Below are 23979 nucleotides of genomic sequence, written 5' to 3'. Positions count from 1 at the left end.
AAACCTTGGCCTCTCAAGGCTCCACCCCCAAATCTCTAGGAATTTCCCAAGTTGGAGCTGGCAACCCTAAGGTTTTTTTCGGTTTTTAAAAACCAAAATGATAAAAGGAGTAACTGTATCATTAAGAAACAAAAGCCCTCGGTGGCTGTTGCTAGGAAACCACAGCTTTCCAGGCTGGATTTCTGTGAGCAAAAAAGCAGGGGGAGAGTGCAGGATCTTTTCCAGGGCTGTTTTGGCCTTTGAGGGAGGACTCATTGGAGCCAGGCCTGGCAGCAACCACCAGACTACCTGCTACTACCTGACTCGCATGACTCACCCAGGCCTGGCTGCTTGGTACTGTTCAACAGCAGTCGCTCTATTAAAGCCAGTGTTGTGTAGCAGTTAGAGCTTCAGAGTAGGGTCTGGGAGACCTGGGTTTAAATCACCTGTCTGCCATGGAAGCTCACTAGGTGATGCTGTGCCCATCACACTCTTTCAGCCTAACCTTCCTCACAGGATTTTTGTGATGATAAAAAATGGATTAGAGGAGAATGATATAAGCTGCTTTGGTCCCACTGTGGAGAAAGGTGGGGTATAAATGAAGTAAATAAATATAGCTGAAGATGGGAGGCAGGTAAAAGACAGGTTGGGGAATGGCTGAGGAGAGAATAGCACAGGGAAAGGAATATGGAGGTTGCCAGAAGGAGGGGAAAAGGAAATAATGTGGGAAGGGGGATATAGGGGAAAGTGATGCACCCCCACAAGTCCTTGAAGATTCCCTAACTCAATGACTGGCACCATACAACTGTGCCATAGTTTTCCTAAGTAAAGGCTGCCGGGGTGGGGGGAGGAAAAGCTGAAGACAGAGGGGCAGATAAAAGTAGGTTTGCCATTTGGTGAAAAAGAGAGAAGAAAGCAGAAAAGGGGAGCAACTATGGGGGAGCTTTCAGGGAAGGGAAAAAAGAAATAGTGGGGGAGGGAGAAATGAGATGCCCTCTGTAAGTCCCTGTGAGGTCCCAGTTGTATGCTTCTAAGTCTTAGAAGGGTGTAATTCTCTTTAGGATTACACGATCAGTCTTTAAGGGGTGGCAAGCAGACACTGTTTTTGGCTGTTTCGCAGCATTTCTGTAAGCAGCTGAGGCATTCTTTAACACACAGTCACAGATGGAGTGAACCTCGTTTGTGAAGGCTGCAAGGTACGCTGCAGTGCTTTAAAAAGCTAACCCGGAACACAGCCTTAGCAAGCCTCATAATCCAGCAGTGTTAATTGTGGAGCTGTCAGTTCCCACTGAGCAGCTCTTCTCCGTGAACCTATGCGACAAACTTTTATTTCAGGGGCAGAACTAAACTCAAAGGTCTAATCTAGATCTCGTCTATTTCCTGCTAAGTATCATTTTCTGACCAATTTGTTATGCACTAAACAATAAATTAGCTCTCCTGTTCCTCGGCTTTTGAAATTACCTTCAGCCATACATCCCATGTAGTTCAAGTCTATATCGCATTGAACGGTTAATTGCACTCATATATGTGGTAGGTCCCCTTCTAATTATGCAGGTAACATCAAATCCACTTATTAGAGTTCCATCTCATTAAACACAGCTGTCTTCAATGATTAGGGGAAAATAGGATAAAAACCAAACAGGAAGATAAACCTTGTTGGACAAAACACACCGAAGCCCAGCATAACTGCTAGTTTAAACACCAAAGTTTTTTTTTTTACCACTGCCAAGCAGTCATATTTATTATTCCATGACCTGGGTTAAGTATACCCAGCTTCCATTAGCCTAAATGCTCTAATTACAACATTTTTGATTTATACCCAAAGCTGCAATGAAATGGCACGTATTCCAGCCAAGTAGCTGAGAACAAACTTCAGCACATGAAGTATACCAGGGATTTAGACAGATGGTAAATCCAGCCAGGCAAAGACCAGACTTCTACTCAGATTTCTAGCACTTCCTCAGCAAACGGCAGGAGATTTTGAGGGTGGTGCTTGGGGAGGCTCTTGGTGAGAATGTGATGCCACTTCCAGGTGATGCTCTAGGAATTCCCCCTAATCTCTGTAGTTAAAGCCATAGCCTGTACAGTTTTGAAGGAACAGCTAGACTAAGCTGACCCAATAGAAACAGTGGTTTAGTAGGGTTTCCAACCTTCAAGTAGTAGCTGGAGATCTCCTGCCATTACAACTGATCTCCAGCCGACAGAGGTCAGTTCACCTGGAGAAAATGGCTGCGTTGGCAATTGGACTCTATGGCACTGAAGTCCTTCCCCTCCCCAAACCCCGCCCTCCTCGGGCTCCACCCTAAAAACCTTCCCCTTTTATCTTTACAAAAACAAAACCAGCCCTGTTCTTATGAACTTGCTAAGGTGCTACAAAGATAAACAGGATTGACTGGATTTAGCTACTTAGCTTAGTTATTGCTCCTACCTGACAGCTGAGGGGGGGCACTGCCCCTGCGAAAAACCCTAGAGAGGGATTGAGTTCTGATGCCCTCCTGAAGTTTACACCTTTGGCCTAACACCTCACAGGGTCATTGTGATGATAAAATGGGGAAAGAGAATTATGTTCATAATCCTGAGCTTAGTAGCAGGATTAAAAATGTGCTAGACAGGGCCACAGTTGAGATTTTAGGATTGAGGTGTGTGGCAGCTAAAACCACAGCATATAGGTCGATGGAAAGGAGGATGCAGTTTGAATGCTGGGCATACAATGGCATCGAATAAATGAACAATTCTAGAGGTTTTTCGAAGGCTAGCATATATTTTAATTTTGTTTGAACCATGGCATGCATGTCCTTACATTGTATTTACACAATACAACAACTAGGAAATCTGGCCCAAATGTACTCCTCGCTGCCAGAAACAGTTCTATCCTTGACATCTGCTAGGCAAATACCAAGCCAGCAAAGAAAGTTAAAAGGGTGTGATAAAAGGGTGTTATCTGAGGCTGGAGGGATCTTTAGCACCAGCCAACAGGAAAACAATTCAGTTTTCTTATCAAGACCAGCATTGGTGCAGATTGAGATATCCAGACGATGTACATTTCACAGAGTTTTGTTTCCTAACACAAGCTAGATAATGTTGGTTGCAGATTCTGTTTTCTGAGATACATTCTTGACAACTCTTTTATTCAGTTCTAGTCTGGCTAGCGATGCTGATTGCAGGAGAGCAGGAAATATTAAATAATTAATATGAATTACTTTGGCTGCTGCAGATAAATTCTACAACTGTTCTTTGTGTCACTTGCTAGGTAGAGTGAACGTTCAAAGACCGAACCCTTGTTCACATACAGGGGAGGCGCTGTGGCTCAGTGCAGAGCATCTGGATGGCATGCAGAAGGTCCCAGGTCCAATCTCTAGCATCTCCAGCTAAAAGGATTAGGTGGCAGGTGATGAGAATAGGGTTGCCAACCTCCAGGTACTAGCTGGCTGTCTCCTGCTATTACAACTGATCTCCAGTCGATAGAGATCAGTTCACCTGGAGAAAATGGCCATGTGGACTTTATGGCATTGAAGTCCCACCCCTTCCCAAACCCTGCCCTCCTCATGCTCCGCCCCAAAAACCTCCCGCCAGTGGCAAAGAGGGACCTGGCAACCCTAGATGAGAAAGACCTTCACTTGAGATGCTGGAGAGCCTTTGCCAGTCTGAGTAGACAATTAATGACCTTGATGGACGAGTGGTTTGATTCAGTATAAGGCAGCTTCATGTGTTCATAAGAGCAATGAGAGGGGCTGAATAAGGCCTAACAGTTGCAGAAATGACGCATGAGGGAAGGAATCCCAGAATAACTAATAATAGGAAAGGAGATTAAAGGCTGAGGCTCCCAGAAGAGGCTGCTTGTCCGTGCAACTGTAGAGGACCTTCTGATGGGAACTGCCTAGTTCTTGAGTGCCAGGCCTACTCAACTTAGGGTTGCCAGCTCTGGGTTGGGAAATACCTAATGATTTTGGGGGCAGAGCCTGAGGAGGGCAGGGTTTGGAGAAGGGAGGGACTTCAATGCCATAGAGTTCAATTGCCAAAGCGGCTATTTTCTGCAGGTTAACTGATCTCTATCAGCTGGAGATCAGGTGTAATAGCAAGAGATCTCCAGCTACCACCTGAAGGTTGACAACCCTAGCTCAACTTTAGAACCTAAAGCTGGATATGAGATTATATTTTAATATTTCATCTTGCTTCAGGAACAGTTGAGGGTAAAAGCAATGGTCATTGCCAGAGAGAAATAGCTGGCATTTGTTTCCCCTGGGATACTCAGGAAATATAATATAAATAAATATAAATTCCATTCAGAAGCATGTAAAACATACTCATATGTTTCTTGCAGCATTGGTACCTATCTGAACTAAACTGTGTTCCTCTAATTAAAAACTGGAGGACAAGAAATTTTCCAGCGTGTTTGGATGAGTGTTTTGGCACAGTTCAGCACAGGCCTGAATTGTGCTCATACTCTTTTTTTTAATATATATAGATATATATTATTTTTATAACATAAACACATAAAACAAAACAAACAAATACAATAATAAAAAGAAAATACAAAAGAATATCACTTATATGATCTACTTAATAAAATAAAATTGCAAAATTACAAAATTCAAAATATCCTTTTGACCCACCACCCACCAAAAAAGGGACCCGTCACCAGGCTTCTGGAGAAGTGTCTAAACAGTTTAAAGATTACATTATTAACAATAAAATAAAAAAGTTAAACTTATTTCTATAACTCATTAACTAAAATAGTAAAATGCATTTTTGCCAGTTTATCCCATATGTGACGGCCTTCGCCCATGTTTTTTTAAATTCTTCCATATCTTTTCCATGTAGGAATTCTGTTAATTTGGCCATCCTCATATAAATCCATAATTTCTCTCTCCAGTCTCTAATTGAAGGTTTATTTACTTGCTTCCAAACTTTGGCTATTATAATTCTTGCAGCAGCAAAACTATATTGGCAAATGACCCTGTCTTTTTTATCCATTTTTTCTTGAGGAATCCTCAATTAAAAAAAATGCAGGATTTCTTTTTACTCTCGTATTAACCAAATTATTTGTTTCTTTTATTACTTTTTTCCAAAATTTTCTAATTTTTTTACATATCCACCATGCATGCATAAAAGTTCCTCTTTCCAACATAAATCCATATCTCATTTTTTCATTTTACTTATCATCACGGGAGTTATATACCATCTATAAAACATTTTATATAGGTTCTCTCTAATTTCATTGGTTATTGTAAATTTGAATTCTTTCTTCCATAAATTTCCCCATGTTTCCAAATCAATATTATATTATATCCTAACTCCTTCATCCATTTCAACATTACTGGCTTAATTTTTTCTTGTTCTAAATTTCTTGTTCTAAATTTCTTGTTCTAAATTTACTTCAATTAATAACCTATATATCCTTTAAGCTTTAACCTTAAAATGATTTCTCCCCAACTGACATCCTGTTGTATCTGGGATATTTCTAATCTTTCTCAATAAAACTTCTAACACTAAAATAAACAATAGTGAAAGAGGGCAACCCTGTCTAGTATCTTTTTGAATTTCAAATTGTGATATTAAATTACCATTAATCAGCAGTCTAGCTGATTGATAAGTATAAATATTTCCTATAGCTGACTTAAAATTTTTCCCCAAGCCCATATATTCTAATATTTTTTCCATAAATTTCCAATTTACATTATCGAATGCTTTTTCTGCATCTAAAAATATCATTGCTATAGGAGTAGTAACTGACTCTGCGTATTCTAAAAGATCTATTACTATTCAAACATTTTGACTAATCAGTCTACCTGGGAGAAATCCAGCTTGGTCCTCATGTATAACCTGATTTAATACTGTTTTAAGTCTATTTGCTAAAATAGCTACAAAAAAATTATAATCGTCGTTCAATAATGAGATTGGTCTATAATTTTTGACATCCAATAAATCCAAGTTTGGTTTTGGTATTAAAACTATATTTGCTTTTTGTCCAATAACCACTGTCTTTTGAGACCGTTCTTTTTTTACTGATTCCACCTCCTGCTTTACTGATGCCACCTCCTGAAATGTTTTAGTCATCAGTTCATGTAAAGAGTTCAGGGTGACTTCAGGTTTTGGTTTGGGTGTCATCCTTACAGCCACAGATGTCCTTGTTTGAGCTGGTGAAGTGGTTAATGGAACAATTATATTAGATACAGAGGCTCTTCTCTGTGGTAGTGGAGCTTGCTGAATCTGGAGCTGCTTAGTATCTTTAAGGAGTCCTTTAGGATGTTTTTCTGTATCTTTTTTTTCTTTATCTCCCATTCCAAAAAGCCTAGTTTGGCTGCAATTTATAATCCAAAGAAGGGGGGTGTCACTTGTTGTTTAAACCATCAGTTTAACAATCACATAAAGAGCTGGAAATCAAACTTAGTTCATAGTCGAGACTCAGAGAGTAGTCTTAGCATCTCATCTTCTTCAATTTATTATCTCCTGCCAGCTATTTTTCAGCCCACGGACTTTGTATAACTTAAGCACTGACTGGCAAAGCTGGCAAAGCTGGCAGGATTGAATTATTGCTGCGCCACAGCTGGCAAAAAGCCCAGTTTCACTTTAGTTCTTGTTAATGAAGTTATAGGTATAGTCAAGAGTGCTTTCTTTAAGATGAAAATACTGTCAGACACCTCAGTTGTGGTATTACTTAGTATAGAGAAAGAAAAAAACTTGCGATTTTAATATTTTGCATCGGGGTTTCTCCGCCGCTTCTCCCGGCTCTTTAAAGAACAATGGCGCCCGTTTCTCAGCTGGACCCGTCCGAGCAACCACCGCCGATTCCTCGGCAGTGATCGCTTCTAGGGCGGGCCGCCCACCGGCATCCATTTCAGCATCCCCTCTTGTCCCAAGGGGTGCCGCTTGCCTGATGGTAGGGGGTGGTTCTCCCTGCCCCCAGCAGCTTAGAGCCGGAGCGTGATCCAAACGCGCTGCCCGCGACGTTCCCCCCCCCGACCCGGAAGGAATTGTGCTCATACTCTGACCAACAGAAAGCATTCCTTCACTGACAATCTAATATTTCTGTTCAATAGGCAGCTAATCTGTGCTTTCTGAAAAGGAAAATTTAAAAAGCAAGTGTGTGCTTCAAATATCTGGCACCACAAGCATAGCAGCATCCCAAGCTAGTTGTGCTGTCATGTTAGCATTTGAACATTTCACACACCCATAGATGGGTGCCCCAAAGAGTTTGCACTGTGCATGTTACTCTGCTTAACTCTAAACAAATAACGAGAACTGGAGTTTTTTGTCCTATCTTGTCTACCATTCAACTGGCTCACCCCTTCTCCTGCCTCTCTGCAAGTACCACACGGCTCTGTTGGAACTAACAGGATTAATTTTTAGGCTATGTTCCACAAATCGTTTTCAGCCAGTGATGGATGGCACACACACTTTTCAGATGGCTCCACTCACTGAACTTAATTGGACTAAAAAGGCTTAAAGGCAAGCATGCTGGCAGCCACCATTTGGTAGATCATAGCCCAAAACTGCACTAACCCACCTGCACAGATTTTTGTTAACACTGGATGCATTATGTTTGCTGCAGTATTTAATGTCAGTAGTAATTTTCTGTGCTTTAGATTTGAACACAGGTGTTTGTTATCTGAGAGCAATGATTGCACATAAATATCTGTCATAAATACATAGGTTAATACTTCTACAGCAAATCCATTAGTTGTGGCTTTATCAGGGACTTCAAAATGTGAACAACGGTAAACATCAAAGTACCTTTATCATACAGCTGCCTCATAGGAAACTGTGCAGAGGCCAAAAAACTGTTTGTTGATAAGTTTGAGTGGTGAATATATTAAAATGACACTCACAGGTGTTAACCTGTCAGCTCCCAGACTAACTTTGAATTACAAGAGATCTTTCATCCTTAGCATAAACAAAGCAAAATCCCATGTAAAGGAAACCAGACACAATCTAAATATTAGTTAACTACTTTATTTTAGCTATTCAACAATGAAGATTTTAAGGCAACAAGTTTCATTTCTTCATTTCATCTTATCACAAATTCCTCGACCCAAGAGGATAAATTCTTCAAAGAACAACAGAATTCTAAAAGTTAAATTCTCCACTGTTCCTCTCAACCTAAGAGGATAAATTCCCAGTTTCCAAGAGCTACATGACAATAAAATGTGTTGGCCACCGCATTTAATTGGAGCAGTCTAGCTGAGAGATTTTGCATCAGCATTTTTTAGATTCACTCAGAAGAGGTAGAGAATAACCTGAAAAAGAGCGGGGGAGGTATAGGCCTCTTCATTCCCTACTATTCTGAAGTTCTGCTGCTACATTTATACTGTTTGCAGGGTATTCTCCCTCTTGTACCATAAACTGACATCCTCCTAGCCAAATCTGTTACACAACCTGTTCCGGATTTTTCCAGTTTGAGGGTTTCCCAACTGAAGACATGTGGAAGTTGGTAAGAACTTTTTGCTTGGTCATTTTGACATCCATGTGCATTCTTTTTAATGAGGGTGGGTCCTGTCACCCTTTTTGGCTTTCTCTGTTACTTCTTAAAATATCAGGAATTCAACTCCTGAATAAGTTCAGGGTCACCTTCGCCAGATCTTATTTCAGAACATTAGGAAGTTGCCTAACTACTGTTCCTAACTCCAATCAGACCATATGGGGGTGCTGGCTCTTGAACCTGGTCCAAGCCTGAACCTGGGTCAAAAGTTATGCACACACAGCTCCCCAAAAGTGTTCTCTATGGTCCCTTGACTGATAACATGAAGATTCAATAGATGTATAGGGAATAGATTTACTTTAGGCTAGACATGTTTCTCTATGGGTAGTGTGACCACATAGCAAGAGGATTTAAATGCATAAGGAGAGGGTAATGTGCGACTTTTGACATTCCAGGTTATCCTTTAGGAAATTAAGTTAATCCACAAAGCCTGTAACAGCCCTATAGAATCATCTGACTATTTAAAACCCAAGGTGGCCAAACTTCTCAACAACCTCATCAAGCCAAAAATGTTTTTTTCTGAGAAAACCTCGTGGAATTCTCCATAGAGTTCCACGGGGCTACTCCTGCCTTTTTGCAGGCATAACTTAGCACCTGCAAAAAGGGGGGTTCCAGGGCTGAAAGGACTTTGGGAGCTGATTAATGTCAGCTCCGCCCCAGGGAATGCCCCCTTTGACCTCGGCGCGAGCCTCTGCACTGGGAAAACGCTGCTGGTGAGGCTGTGCTGAGTGCCTGAAGTTCACACTGCCGTGCGGCTCCCCTTAACCAACATAAGTATCCCAGCACTGGTTTCAAACCCCTTTTGCCCCCTCCATTAAGATTGCGCTGTAAGTCCTCTAACTCCCCAACTAGAATTGACTTACTTCCATCAGTGTATTTTAATTTTAAACCCTCAGACCCAATATTAATACAAGTGAGATTTTCCATTTGACAGTCAGGATGCTTCATTCCTCCTAAGAATCATAACCATAATGCTTTATGTTTCATCCATGCTTTGTCTATCCGTCTCTCAAACTTGGTGCATTTGCCTAAACTGTTCTTGACTGCTCTGACTTCTGACCTTCTTCAGTACCACTGCCAAAAATATTCTGGGATCCCTGCCCAGAGTTACTACAAACAGAACAAGCTTTGCCCAGGTGAGAGCAAACACCGAGATTTGAAGGCCTCAAATTGATACAAACTATGTCATCATTTTCCAAATGAAGAGGAAAAAATCTCACCTGGCCTGAAATCTTAATTTTAGTTCTGTGGGCCTCCGGGCCTATATATTTGTTAAATACATCAGGCTTGCTTAGGGTTGCCAACTTCCACATGGTGGCTTGAGATCTCGTGGGATTACAATGGATCACCAGGTGACAGAGATCAGTTCCCCTGGAGAAAATACCTTGTTTTTTTGGAAGGTAGACTTTATGGCATTATACCCCACTGAAGTCCCTCCCCTCCCTTCCCCTGACTCCATCCACAAAATCTCCAGGAATTTCCCAAACCGGAGTAGACTACCCTAGGCATGCTGGAACAAACTTCATTGCAATAGGGCAGAAGGGGAGAAAGCTACAGGTAGAAGAAACATTTTCCCCATAGAAACTATGACTGAACTGATAAATCTAAAAATGTCTCATTACAACATTAAAGAGTCCAGAGAAAATGATTAAGGAATCCAAATAAAATGTCTAGTTATCACCAGTGCACCCAATAGTCTTTTAAAAGGGAAAAATAACAAAGCATGCTAGGATAAATGAAAGGTTGAAAAAAATTAGTGGCCTTAAATCGTTTTAAAATACAGAAAAGTAGCTGAAACAGGTTGACTGTGAAGAACATTTGGTAGTACAAAGCTTCTTCAGAGATTCCAACTGATAATTAAATCAGATGTTCAAATAATAAAGTTTAACTAATGCTATTATCTGAGGTCTGCATAAGCCAATGTGACCTATGCACTGAAAAGGAAAATTGCATAGATATGATTTTCCTATAATGATCTAAGTAATCAAAAGTATAAATAGATGTCATAAAGTTGTCCTAGCTGTTAATTATTTTAATACTTGCTACCATTCCAGATTCTTTGCTATGAATAACCCATGTGGATTTGTTCAGTTTTATAGCAGTAGTCTCATTTTATTCTTGTTGTGGGAAACACATTTATTGGCATTCAAAATACTGCACATAAATTGTGGATTCAAAGCTTCCGACTGTATTGGTAAGAGAGCCAGAACTCACTGAGGTGGGTTAGCTGTATTAAATCTCTAATGTTTGTGCTGCTATTTAATTAAGACCATCTCATGCCAAGTGCCTGTATATTCTATAGCCAGAGCGTTGCTGTTTGAACAAACCTCTCTCTCCTCTGCTGAGGAACGTAGATAACTATGGCAGACTACCTGTTATGGTTCAATATTGCTAATGGTGAGGCTGCAATATGAAGCAAGGAATGGATTTGTACATATGAACACATGAATCTGTGTTATATTGAATCAGAACCTCAGTACATCAAGGCCAGTATTGTCTAACTAGCAGCAGCTTTCCAGGGTCTCAGGCAGAAGTCTTTCACTTCACCTAATATCTGGTCCTTTTAACTGGAGATGCCAAGGATTGAACCTGGGACCTTCTGCATGCTGAGGTGATGCTCTGTCATTGAGCTACATCCTCTTCCTAGCTGGTAGTACACTTCTAGTAGCTCAAGCTGGCAATGCAGCTTTTAAGAGATCCACCGCAACTGGATGTTGTGCTTATTATTTTTAGATGTTATCTATATCCCGCTTTCCCCCCTGATTGGGACCCAAAGCAGGAATTTGCATGGGATCTAACTGGATCATCAAGAAAATATAATCTGAATTTAGAGACAGCTAGAGTTTGCCTACATCTGCTAGGGTTTAGTTTGAACAACAGTGGTTAAATGCAAGCATTAGACACCAACACAGGAGGCATTAAAGGGAGTTGTGAGACGCTACACCTTTGATTTAACAGCACTATTAGATACAGTCCACCAGAGTCAGAAAGTTATTATAAAGCTCACACAAAAAATAATTTTCACTGTGTATAATGTGAATAAGCCTGATTGTTACAGCGAAAATGGTAATTAATTCCAGAAGGGATAGAATGCTGCTATTTCTGGACACTGTTATGTGCACCTTCAAAGGACATTAGCCAGGAAACTGGATGGGAATGCTGCCGCCACCACTAAAGCACTACTGGAACATGGAAAGCTTTCCTTTCAATTGAGAGAATGGGGCAGTTATGCTTCATGTGAATTTCCCTGTACGTACCAAAGCCTCATGTGGCTTTATATTACAGGCTCCAAAACTCATAAGTGGTTTCTTTTCTCATACAACAGAACTACAATTGTAGGCTCAAAATTCATATATAAGTTCCCTTCAGTTATGAAAACATATATGAGTCTATCCAAACCACAATAAAATCCTTCTGTTTGAAATTTTGACAAGTCTTCAAGTCCTACTACAATAATCTTTCAATTAGTGTTGGTGTTAGTATTTGAATCAACACAGGCCCTTTCTTTCTCTGCAAGTAGTAAGAAGGTATACAAATACTATACAACTCTCAAGAGAGCAAAAGACCTGCCAGAGGCTTCTTTGCCTGAGTAGTGGAATTGCGCCTAGCAAAGAGGGGCCATCCATCATCCAGTGACCCACTTCTCTACATAGTGCAAATCAGGGAAGTGGTATTAAACTGGGTTAGGGCAGTTCTGGTAATCATTCACATTGATATGAGAATGCCCTCTAGTAGGTCCCCACATGTATAAGGGATTTTCAATACTTAATAAATACCTCTAAGTTCAGTATTTTGTTAGAATGTATTCAAATGATCTCATAGTGGCCTCCAATTATTTATTGTCAGATTGCTTTAGTAAAACCATCCTGAAAGGTCCTCAGATAAGTCGTTGGTCTTCTTGTGTCCTCAAAGGGCCCCGAACGACATTTTCTAAGGCTGGGAGGCCACGGCAACAAAACGCTGGTGGCTGCTAAAGGCTCTGACTGATAGGAGTATCTTATGGAGGTATAGCGTTGCCAGCTCTGGCTTGGGAAATACCTGGAGATTTTGGGGAAGGTTGGGGTTTGGGGAGGGGAGGGAGTTCAGCAGGGTATAATGCCATAGATTCCACCCTCCAAAGCAGCAATTTTCTCCAAGGGAACTGATCTTGATTGGCCGGAGATCAATGTAAGGTGGCAACACTATGAAGAAGAAGAGTTGGTTTTATATGCCGACTTTCTCTACCACTTAAGGAAGAATCAAACCTGCTTACAATCACCTTCCCTTCCCCTCTCCACAACAGACACCCTGTGAGGTAGGTGGGTTTGAGAGAGTGTGACTAGCCCAAGGTCACCCAGCGGGCTTCATGTGGAGGAGTGGGGAAACACATCCAGTTCACCAGATTAGCCTCTGCTGCTCATGTGGAGGAGTGGGGAATCAAATCCAGTTCTCCAGATCAGAGTCCACCGCTCCAATAGGAGCAGATAGGAGTTAGTAAGTAAACCTCTGATAAAATTTTCAGATTCTTTAAAGGGCGGGTGGACTAGGGCTAGAAGGTGCCAGCATTACAATAGGTGACAAGGGGAGAGGAGTTATAGATCATAGGGCCATAGGCTTCCATGAAGGCGCGCGGGGGGCTCTTTAAATAGATCTGCGCCTTCCAGCTGGGCCCCCTGCGTGCCTTCCGGGAAGCCCCGTGAAGGCGCGGGGGGCAGAGGGGTTTAAAGACCCCCCGCCCCTCTTTCCAGGAGTCCCGGGAAGGCGGGCGGTGGGTTGTCAAGCCCCTCTGCGCTGTCTGTGCTGTCTGCTGTCTGAGCAGGCAGCACAGAGGGGCTTGACAACCCACCGCCTGCCTTCCCGGGACTCCAGGGAAGAAGAGGGGGGTCTTTAAACCCCTCTGCACTGCCTGCGCAGACGGGCTTGACAACCCATCGCCCACCTTCCCGCAGATCTTCCCCCCCCCGCGCGCCTTCAAGGGGCTTCCTTGAAGGCATGCGGGGGGGCCTTTAAACAGATCTGCGCCTACAGCTGGGGGGGGGAGCCTGACGGCTGCGCTGAACCCCGAATTTATTTGCCGAACACCCCGAAGTAGGGGAATTCGGCTCCCCTGTTTCCCGCCTTTTTAAAATTCGGTTCGTCCCGAACCAGAAACCGCTGAATCGGGGGAAATTCGGCGGTTTTTCGGTTCGGGACGAATTGAATCGACAGCCCTACCCGCCATACAGAAGCAGAATGTTCTAGCTAAAGAATAAAGGATTCCTGACTACTTTGTGGTTGCATTAAAAATGGAGGAGCCCCGTGGCACAGAGTGGTAAGCTGCAGTACTGCAGTCCAAGCTCTGCTCACGACCTGAGTTCGATCCTGACGGAAGTTGGTTTCAGGTAGCCAGTTCAAGGTTGACTCAGCCTTCCATCCTTCTGAGGTCGGTAAAATGAGTACCCAGCTTGCTGGGGGTAAAGGGAAAATGACTGGGGAAGGCACTGGCAAACCACCCCATAAACAAAGTCTGCCTAGTAAACGTCGGGATGTGATGTCACCCCATGGGTCAGGAACGACCCGGTGCTTGCACAGGGGACCTTTACCTTTTATATTCTGCAATTTGATGGCACTTTACCCAGACACACATATTCTGCCTTAAAAATTCAAGGTAAAATTGGCCACTAAAATTATGTCATTAAACCAAGCCCTAGCAAAGAATCAAAAACAACATTAAAACTTAATGCACTATACTATGAAATTACTTATGTGCTATGCGCTTATCACATAACCCACAGGGTTCCTGCTGAACCCTGAATACAAAGACATCAACTAGACTTGTGATGTAAGAAGTAACAGTGGAATAGCATCTTGCTAAATTCCAATGCTTTCAATAAGGTATCAATTCCTGCAACACGTTTCTTATTTTATTGCCAGCAGGTCTTCATTTTTGTCTCAAGTGCCCAGTTTAATATTTATGGCTGTAAAGTGCAGGCAAAACGGAGCCTTGTTTACTCACCGTGAAGGCTCCTTCTGTTCTGGATTGGAGGTCATCTTGAAACTCGTGGGTATTACCATCACGTGCCCAGGGTAGGCAGGACCAAAAAATCTTTATTCTACTTCCTGCCGCCTGGGCGGGAACTTCCAGTTTACGGACTCGCCGAGCTAAGGAGACAGGTAAGTACAAAAGGCCAACCAGGCAACCTTATAAACAAAGAACATGAACTCCTATAAACACTAACATACCGGGGGGGAAAACAGGTAAGTAGAATATACTTGATTCAGGTAAGATGGTGAACATAAAGACCACTCTTTATTAGGCCTCTAACATTAGGCAACAACACCCCTTAGGTACTGCAATGAACAATAGGAGCTAAGTCTTGGATAACTTGATACCCTTATGATTTTGGGCGGGCAAGATGACCTCCAATCCAGAACAGAAGGAGCCTTCACGGTGAGTAAACAAGGCTCCGTTCTTGTTCTGGTTGGAGGTCATCTTGAAACTCGTGGGATATCCAAGAGCTGTTTGACCGGGTGGGACTATGGTGTATCCAAGACGTGCTGCAGGACCCTTCTACCGATGGCTGCATCAGCAGAGGCCCTGGCATCAATCTTGTAATGTTTTATGAATGTAGATGCCGTAGACCAAGTGGCCGCCCTACGTATCTCGTCTGAGGAGGCGTGTCTATCAAGGTCACCTAGGCGGCTGCACTGTGTACCAAATGTGTGGTGATGCCGGCAGGAGGAGGCATCTTACCGGCCTTATATGCCTCAGTAATGTACTGTCTCACCGCGCAACTGATGGCGACGTTAGACATTTTCTGACCTTTAGATGGATTGGTTAATGAGATAAATAAGGCATCTGAATGTCTGTTAGGTTCTGTACGACTAAGGTAAACCTTGAGTAGTCGTCTCACGTCTAAATGATGCCACTCTTTTTCCCTGGGATGAACCGGATTGGGGGCAGAATGACGGCAAAAGAATCCTCTGTGAACGGTGAAAGATGGAATTCACCTTTGGCATGAAGGTGGGGTCCGGTCTGAGGACCACCTTGTCACTGTGAAAGATAGAGTCCTTCACGCGCTGAGAGCGCCCTAAGCTCGGAGATACGCCAGGCTGAAGACACTGCTATGAGTAAGCTGGTTTTCATCCTCAGCATCCTTAGGGAATACCCTTAATGGGATCAAAGGGAGTGCGCTTCAATGCTGTGGGAACCACATTGAGGCACCACGTGGGGAAGCGATGGACTACTGGAGGCTTCATTTGAACCACTCCCTTTAGAAATGTCAGAATGTGGGGATGCCTGGAAGGAGGGAAAACCTTCGGAGACCGTAAGAACGGTGGATATGGCTGCCCCCTGTCTGCGCAATGTGGAAGCCTTGAGACCCTGTTCAACTCCATAATGGAAGAGCTCTAGGATCTTGGGAATCCCTGGTAACAGTGGATCGATGTGCTTGCGCCTACACCACAGAACAAAGACTCTCCAGGACGTGTTAAAAATCCTTCTAGTGGAGAGTCTCCTCGCTTCTATCATGTTAGCAACCACCACCTTGCTGTATCCCTCCTCTGAGAGGGACTTCCTTTCATTTTCCAGGTGGTTAAGTGAAGCCATTGGGGTTCTGGGTGAAATAAGAGACCCTGATGAAGCAGGTCTGGGATCTGGACGGATAACTCCTTCAGGCTGGGAAACCTGGGTCTTCCCGGCCAACAAGGAGCAAAGAGAATGACGTTTGCACCCTCCTTCCTGATCTTATTACCCTTGGTAGAATGGGAATGGGCGGAAAGGCGAACAGTAGTTCCTTCGGCCATGGGGACAGGAGGGCATCCATGTTCTCCGCCTCTTGGTGGAAATAACGCGTAAAGAATCACGGGAGAAGGTGCATGCCCGCCGAGGCAAACAGGTACACCTTGGGCTGGCCGAATCTCCCCGCGATCTGATTGAAAACTATCCAGTTGAGAGACCATTCCCCTTCGTCCAGAACCTGACGGCTCAGCCAGTCGGCCTGGAGATTGATAACACCCCTGGCATGTTCCGTTGAAAGGGACAGAAGATACATTTCTGCACAGGAGAGAATGATCTCGGCTTCCTGATGGAGCCTGGGAGACTTTGACCCCTCCTGTTTGTTAAGGTACGTTTTCGCGGACACATTGTCCGTGCGGATCAGAATGTGTCTGCGACGTAGGAGGCTCCTAAAGTGCTGTAGAGGCAGTTGAGTGGCTCTTAGTTGTAGTATGCTTATGTGTAATCTCTTTCTCTTAGAGACCACTGGCCCTGAGCCATTTGGCCCTGGCAGGTAGCTCCCCAACCCTCTAGACTGGTGTCTGTGTATACCTGTATCTGGACCCCTATGACGAAATGTACCCCTCTGTTGAAATTGCTGTTTTGGTACCACCACAGGAGGGATTGGCACAATTCCAGGGTAGGGGGAAGGACTTGACCCCGCTGTGTGTGATCAAATTTTGATAGGGTTGTAGGATTCCCTGGAGCGGTCTCGAGTGGAACCTGGCCCACGGGACCGAGGTGAGACAGGCTACCGTCTTCCCCAGCAATTTTGGCAAGGAACATGATCCTGCCGTGGCTGAAGCTGATTACTGACTGAGTCATGGAATGGATTTTGATGATCTTGTCCTGTGGAAGACATATCAGGTTCCTGTGAGTGTCTATGATGACCCCCAGGTGTTCTAATCTCTGTGTTGGCTTCAGTAGATTCTTTTCTAGATTGACAAGAGACCCATGGTCGTCTAGATGTGGGAATATTGTAAATCACTCCTGTCGGAGTAACGCCACCAGCATCACCAGTATTTTGGTGAGGAAGTGGGGAGCAGAAGCCAGACAGAAGGGAAGTGCCCTGAATTGGTAGTGTCTCCTGGCATAGCAAAATCTGAGAACCTCCTGTGGAAGGGGGAATAGAGACGTGAAGGTATGCCTTCTTCAGGTCCAAGGAGGTTAGGACCTGGCCCACCTGTAGGGCTTCCATAGTGGAACGGAGGGTCTCCATATGGAATTTCCTGTATCTGACCCTTTGTTTAGATGATTCAGGTCCAAGATAGCCCTCCAGTCCCCATTTTCTTGGGGACTGTAGAGAAGATGGAATATACCCCGTTGCCAATTTCGGGGTGAGGAACTGGTTCTATGGCTTGAATTTGGTGTAGGTGGGATATGTCGTTCAGGGTTCGTTGATGCTTTGTCCCTGCGGAGAGATTTTGGGGAGTTCACAAATTTGTCTCTTGGGAGAGACGTGAATTCTATGAGATGACCTGTTGATAACACCTGAGAAACCCATGCAACTGTGTAAGACCTTTCCCACTTGTGGCGGAATCGTAGGGGTCTTCCCCCCCCCCCACCGGCTGTGACTTGGCGTCACTGTTTAGGGGCTTTGGAGAACTTGTCTCCCTTGTTGCCCGAGAATTGATGTTGTTTCTGGGGGAAACGTCAAAATTTGTTTCCCCTTCTGCGAAAGGAGCCCTTATTATTATTATTCCAGGAACCCCTGCATTGTTCTGGCCTGAAGGGGAACAGAGAGTGGAAAGTTCTGAAACTGGAGTAGGCAGAGAAATGTCTTCCCTCCTTGCTGTAGGATATTGGAAGAACCTTTTTCTTATCCTTGTTCTCCACAAGGATTTTATCTAGTCTTTCCCCAAAGAGTCTTCCCCAGTGTAGGGGTATGACATGGTCAGTGTTTTGGGTTTTTTTTTTTTTTTTCATTTGCCAGGGACGAACCCACAGTGCTCCTCCGATAGCAATGTTGGAAGAAGTGGCTTGAGCTGTGAGGGACATGGCATCAAGAGAAGCGTCTGCCATGAATGCGGATGCCTTCAGAAGTCTCTTAAGGTCTTCCGCAATCTAACTATTTTCTCCTGCATAGAGCTGATAATTTACCTGAGCCACACGACGGAGGCTCTGGTCATAACGGAGGCTGCTGCCGAGGCTTGGATTGCCAGGGCGGAGGCCTCATAAACCTTTTTGGAAATAATCTCCGCTTTCCTATCTAGTGGGTCTCTAACTGACCCCATTCCATCTTCAGATGGTAAATCAGGTGAGAGAACTGCCGCTACCGGGGCGTCAATCAGGGGAAGTTGAAAGAGACATGGCCTGTGGAACCATGGTGTACAGTCTCTTGAATTGGTAGGGGACTGTCTATTGGCCAAGGGTTTGTCAAATTCAGCTTGTACCTGGGTTTCAAAAAATTCTGGGAATGGGATCTCCCAGATGCGAGGTTTGGTACTTGGTAAGAACTCCTTGGCTCCCTTTTTCCTGGGTTTAGGAATGGAGTCGGCTACAGGGTTTGGATTCTCATTGAGGTTTAGGGCTACCAGAGCCTTGCTTAAGAGTCCCTGAAAATCCTCCGCTGAAAATAGACGGGGATGTTGTTCTTTAAGGAGAATGAGAGTGTCCTCATCGGAATCAATCCCCCTTTTTCTCTGCCTTCTAAATGTGGGGCCACTGAAGAGGTATCCTCCAGGGCTTGAAGGGATTGAGAGTGGGGGAAGGGGCCTTGAGTGCCGCTTTAGTGCGCCACTGCGGGTTAGATTGGTCTCCCTGTCCCTGATGGGAGCATTGTGAGGTGATTAGAGCAGGATCTGAACCCGTGCCCTGCATGAGAGGGGAAAGGGATTCCTTGAGGGCCATCATCATTTGAGCCTGCGTATCCAAACACCCCGTTAAACAAATCCACAATTTCCCGCCGAGTTAGAGAAGTCTCTGCCTCGGTACGCATTACATTACCCCCTGGTGGAGACTTCGGAATGAGTTGAGAGCTTTCTTCTAAGGCGCACCTAGCTGGAGTGGCTGTCACTGCAGTCTCTCTCCTCTCGCTGTGATTCGCGCCATTTTGAGGCGGCTCAACAGAGCGCGCCTCTTTGGGGGCAGTCGGCCCTTCCGCGCCTTTCACGGCGTCGCCGCCGCGGCTGTTAGAATGCTCTCTGTGACATCGCCCTGTCGAAGCGACGAGGGCTGAGTCATGGACCCCCTCAGACAGGAGGTCTGAGTCAGAGTCTCTCTTAGCGCCCGCCATCTTTTCCAACGGGGCGAAGTGGGGAGCGGGAGGAGGGGGAAATCGAAAGTAGCGGGGGGAAGGGACGTTTGCGGCTAAAGCCGACGAACGGTAAAGGAGGTGAGGGAAGGAAAACAGACTCACTGAAAACCAGACAAAGGTTAAAACGAATGGAGTACACACGAAGGAAAAGTCTTTGAAAACGAGTCGGAGTTCAAGAACGAAGCTGCTACCCTGATCAAGGCAGGACGGAAACTGGAAGTTCCCGCCCAGGCGGCAGGAAGTAGAATAAAGATTTTTTGGTCCTGCCTACCCTGGGCACGTGATGGTAATACCCACGAGTTTCAAGATGACCTCCAACCAGAACGAGAACAGTTTTGCAAAATAATCTATAACTGTAGGATCAATTGTAATAACATCAGTTTCAGGATAAATAAAAAAAAGTGAAAAGGTCAATTTCAGTGCTTAGTTATTATACATCACAGAATAAAATATTCTAAGGACAAATTCTGGGGCTCACTGTCCCGGGGTGGGGGAATTCTCAGTCTTACCTGGGGGCTGGCTGGGAAACAGGAAGACTAACTGGGGGCCACCTCCCTTTAAAGGGACACTGCTACCCCAACAGATGATTGGGGATGTCCTGGAATGGCTTAAAGGGGAGGAGAGCTTGCAAGCTATAAGTGGTGCTGCCTGACACTGCTTCCAACCGCTTGCAAGAGAGGGAGGCACTCATAAGAGCTCAGGAATGACCAGGAATCAGGTCCAGCTGGCTAGGTTGCCATAAGAGGCCATAAGAGGCCATAAGACCAAGGAGGATGCTGTTGGATTTTCTCCACTGGCTGCGCCAAAGAGAGCTGAGGAAGAGGAGGAGGAATAAGGTGTCTGAGAGACCCCTTCCCTCTAGTCCTACAGGATATATATTTATATATATCCTATAAATCATGAGCCCCGTGGCGCAGAGTGGTAAGCTGCAGTACTAGCTCTGCTCACGACCTGAGTTCGATCCCGACGGGTGTCAGTTTCAGGTAGCCGGCTCAAGGTTGACTCAGCCTTCCATCATTCCTTCCAAGGTTGGTAAAATGAGTACCCAGCTTGCTGGGGGTAAAGGGAAGATGACTGGGGAAGGCACTGGCAAACCACCCCGTAAGCAAAGTCTGCCTAGGAAATGTCGGGATGTGACGTCACCCCATGGGTCAGGAATGACCCGGTGCTTGCACAGGGGACCTTTACCTTTACCTGCTTTTTTAATAAATCAATGCAGAATGCATACTAGCCTTTAACATCGCTCTCACAACAATTTAGGATAAATTATGATGCAATTGCATAATTTTTATGATGCATTTAGGATCCCATCATCCTTTATGAAGGGTGATGGCTTCTTGGCCCGAGGTACCTTTAAGTAATCACTCCAGGGCCATGATCGACTCAAACAATTTTTTTTCACAGAAACACCACCCACAGAAATTGCTTCAGCAAGCCCCTGGCAAAATATTATGTTGGATTTAGTTCTTTATCTCATCAATGGTTACATTGATTTTAGGACAAAATCCCAGCAGCATTTAACTTGGAATACACTTTAACCAACCAGAGAGGTTAGAAGGAGGGATGTGATCAGTGTTGCTAACCAAGAAATAATAAAGATGTAGGGTTGCCAACCACCAGGTTAATAAGTTTGTTAGAATTCCTATATTCTATGTTTTGCCAAAGATATATAAAGGGAGAATACCCCCTCCAGGATGCCCCATAGTTTCAGGCATAAATGGACCACTTGACCACATCTCCAAATATCTGGAAAGTCATTTGCATAAATTTTCTACAGATACACCATCTTATATTTTGGATTCCACGCATTTTATTAAGGATATTGAAAATCTCCCTAATATGCCTAATATAATAATAGCCACCATGGATGTAAGGGCTCTTTATACTAATGTTCCCTTAGAAGAGACCCGTGAAATTATAGAAAGACTACTCGCGAGTAGAGCAGACCAAACACCTCCGACCCATTATTTAATGGATCTATTGGACCTACTCCTGGAGAACAATTATTTTAGGTTTGGTGAAGAGATGTATCAGCAGATCAAGGGAGTAGCGATGGGGTCAGCAGCGGCTCCATCGGTGGCAAATATCTTTATGATTTCTTTTGAAAAGAGGTTTATTTTTTGTAATGAGGTATTTAAAAAACATGTTCTATTCTTTCGCCGTTTTGTGGATGATCTGATCATGTTATTTGACAATCAAGAGAATTGTAATGTGTTTTTGGAACAGCTTAACCAATACAATGAGCATATTCAGTTTGATTTTCAGACTGATCATGACAGTCTACCATTTCTTGATGTAATTGTTAATGTTTTGGGTAGCTCCCTATAAAAAACCCACAGATAAGGGAGCTCTGTTACATTATAAGTCTCATCACCCCTCCTTTATGAGGAACAATTTACCTTATGGCCAGTTTTTAAGGTTAAAAAGGAATGCAACACGCACAGAGGACTATATAAAAGCAGCATCAGAATTGGAAGACACCCTTTTGAGCAGAGGTTATCCACCACATATCATCAATAGTGCACGCCTTCGAGCTGATGGGATAGATAGGTCTACTCTTTTTACTTGCAAGAAACGTGATAAACAGAATTTAACAGCTTCTTTACAATTTACACATTTGGCAACTAAGATAAAACAAATCATTTATAAACACTGGCACATAGTACAGAGCATTGCAGGATGTACAATACCACCCTTGATTGGTTTTAAAAGAACGGGCTCTTTAAGAGACGCGCTAATACATACAGATCTCAATGTAGCACCTCCCACCACAGGGGCTGTTGGACATCATCGCTGTGGATCATGCGCAGTCTGCCGGTTCTCCCTCCCAGTAAAGAGTTTCACAAGGGAAGACACTGGCTTCACATATGTACTGCGTCAATTTACAAATTGCTCCTCTGCAAATGTTATTTATTTAGTCATTTGTACGTGCAAATTAATTTATGTTGGAAAAACCACACGCCCCCTTAAATTAAGAATTGGGGAGCACAGATCCAGAATAAAAAATCAAGTATTAGAAGTGCCCCTAGTGGAGCATTGGTTGAAGTGCAAACATACAGATAGTGACTTTCAGTTCTTTGCGGTTTGGCAAGCAACACCTAAGAAGTTCCAGAGATCTAACATAGAACGAATTTTAAGTCAGCAGGAAGCACGCTTTGTGCAACTCTTTGACTGCATATCCCCTAAGGGGTTAAATATGGCCAATGATCTTACCTCCTTCTTGTAAATTAACACCTGCACCTGGGATCGATCCTAATGAGTAATGCAGTAAGCATTTAAGTATACTGCCTGTATGGAATTAATTGACTGGAAAAAAGAAAGGATTCTTGTCAGGTTGACACCACACAAGTCACTGTGTATGAAAATTCATTTATGATTGTAAGTATAATTATAATTATATTATATATGTGTAAAATAATTAATATTACAATGCTTAGAATGTTAATGTATAGTTCTATTTAAATAATTTATCAACAGACCAGCATTCTGATATTACAGACAAATGCTGAGGATACAAGGGACGTTCTGAGAGAGGATCCAGACGTCATAAATATATGTCCTTCAGGGTAGCTGAAGAAATATTGAAACAGGCAAAGATACCGGAATCCTGTTCTACCCAACTGGACTCAAGGACATTTATGGACAATGTATGCATAATTCATGAAAGAAAGACACCACAAGTCAATTGCTAATTTCTGTTGAATTTGATTTTTTATGAATTTTGCCTTGTTGTATGTATAATACTGTACATTTAATTTTGTTGATTGAAAAGGAACTATGAAGCAATAGTGCAATCTGAGGAAATTATATTTATAAATATTGATATAAGTGAATCATTAGCCTACATCTGTGATTTTTGAATAAAACCACCAGGTGGGTCCTGCAGATCTCCCAGAATTACAACATATCTCCACACAACTTCGATCAGTTTTTCTGCACAAATGGCTGCTTGGAGGTAGACTCTCTGGCATTATACCCTGCTGAGGACTCTCCCTTCCCTAAACCCCATCATTCCAAGGCTCTACCCCCAAATCTCCAGAAATTTTCCAACCCAGATTTGGCAGCCTTAAAAGATGACATCCTTTCAGATTTGAAACTAGCTGGCTAGGTAACCACCTGCTGCTCATTGTTCCATCAGGCATCATTAACTTGCTGTGAAACATTTATATTTTTTATATTTGTAATGGCTCATGTGAAAATATCAAGTTCTGAACAACCACATGGTTTCCACTATTCCAATCATGTTAATCACACTGATTTACAACCAGAATACCCCAAACCTTTTTCGGATTCCCTATAGGAGAAGTAGAAACGAAGCCTATTTATAAAAGATTTTAAGTTTCATTAGCCTTAAGTATATTTATTTAAGAAATGTATTTGCTTGCCTTTCTTCCTAATACAGGGACCCCAAGTAGGGTAACAACATAAAATCATAACACATTAAATACAATAATAGTGCTTGCATTCGCCTCTGCCTGCTATTGTGCCCCAACCAATCAAGCAGTGCCATGGGACCTTTTATCAAGTTCA

General features: G+C 43.5%; 1 protein-coding gene across 2 annotated transcripts in view; it reads right to left on the bottom strand.

Annotated features, from left to right (window-relative positions):
• MAGI2 (membrane associated guanylate kinase, WW and PDZ domain containing 2) overlaps nt 1-23979 on the bottom strand; it is a 723148-nt gene that overhangs the window by 187425 nt on the left and 511744 nt on the right. The gene's annotated exons all lie outside the window — the stretch shown is intronic.

This window comes from Euleptes europaea, chromosome 3 (genome assembly GCF_029931775.1).
Source record: "Euleptes europaea isolate rEulEur1 chromosome 3, rEulEur1.hap1, whole genome shotgun sequence".
Taxonomy (NCBI): domain Eukaryota; kingdom Metazoa; phylum Chordata; class Lepidosauria; order Squamata; family Sphaerodactylidae; genus Euleptes; species Euleptes europaea.
Note: the sequence above shows the minus strand (reverse complement) of the source record. Positions and strands in the feature narration are given on the sequence as shown.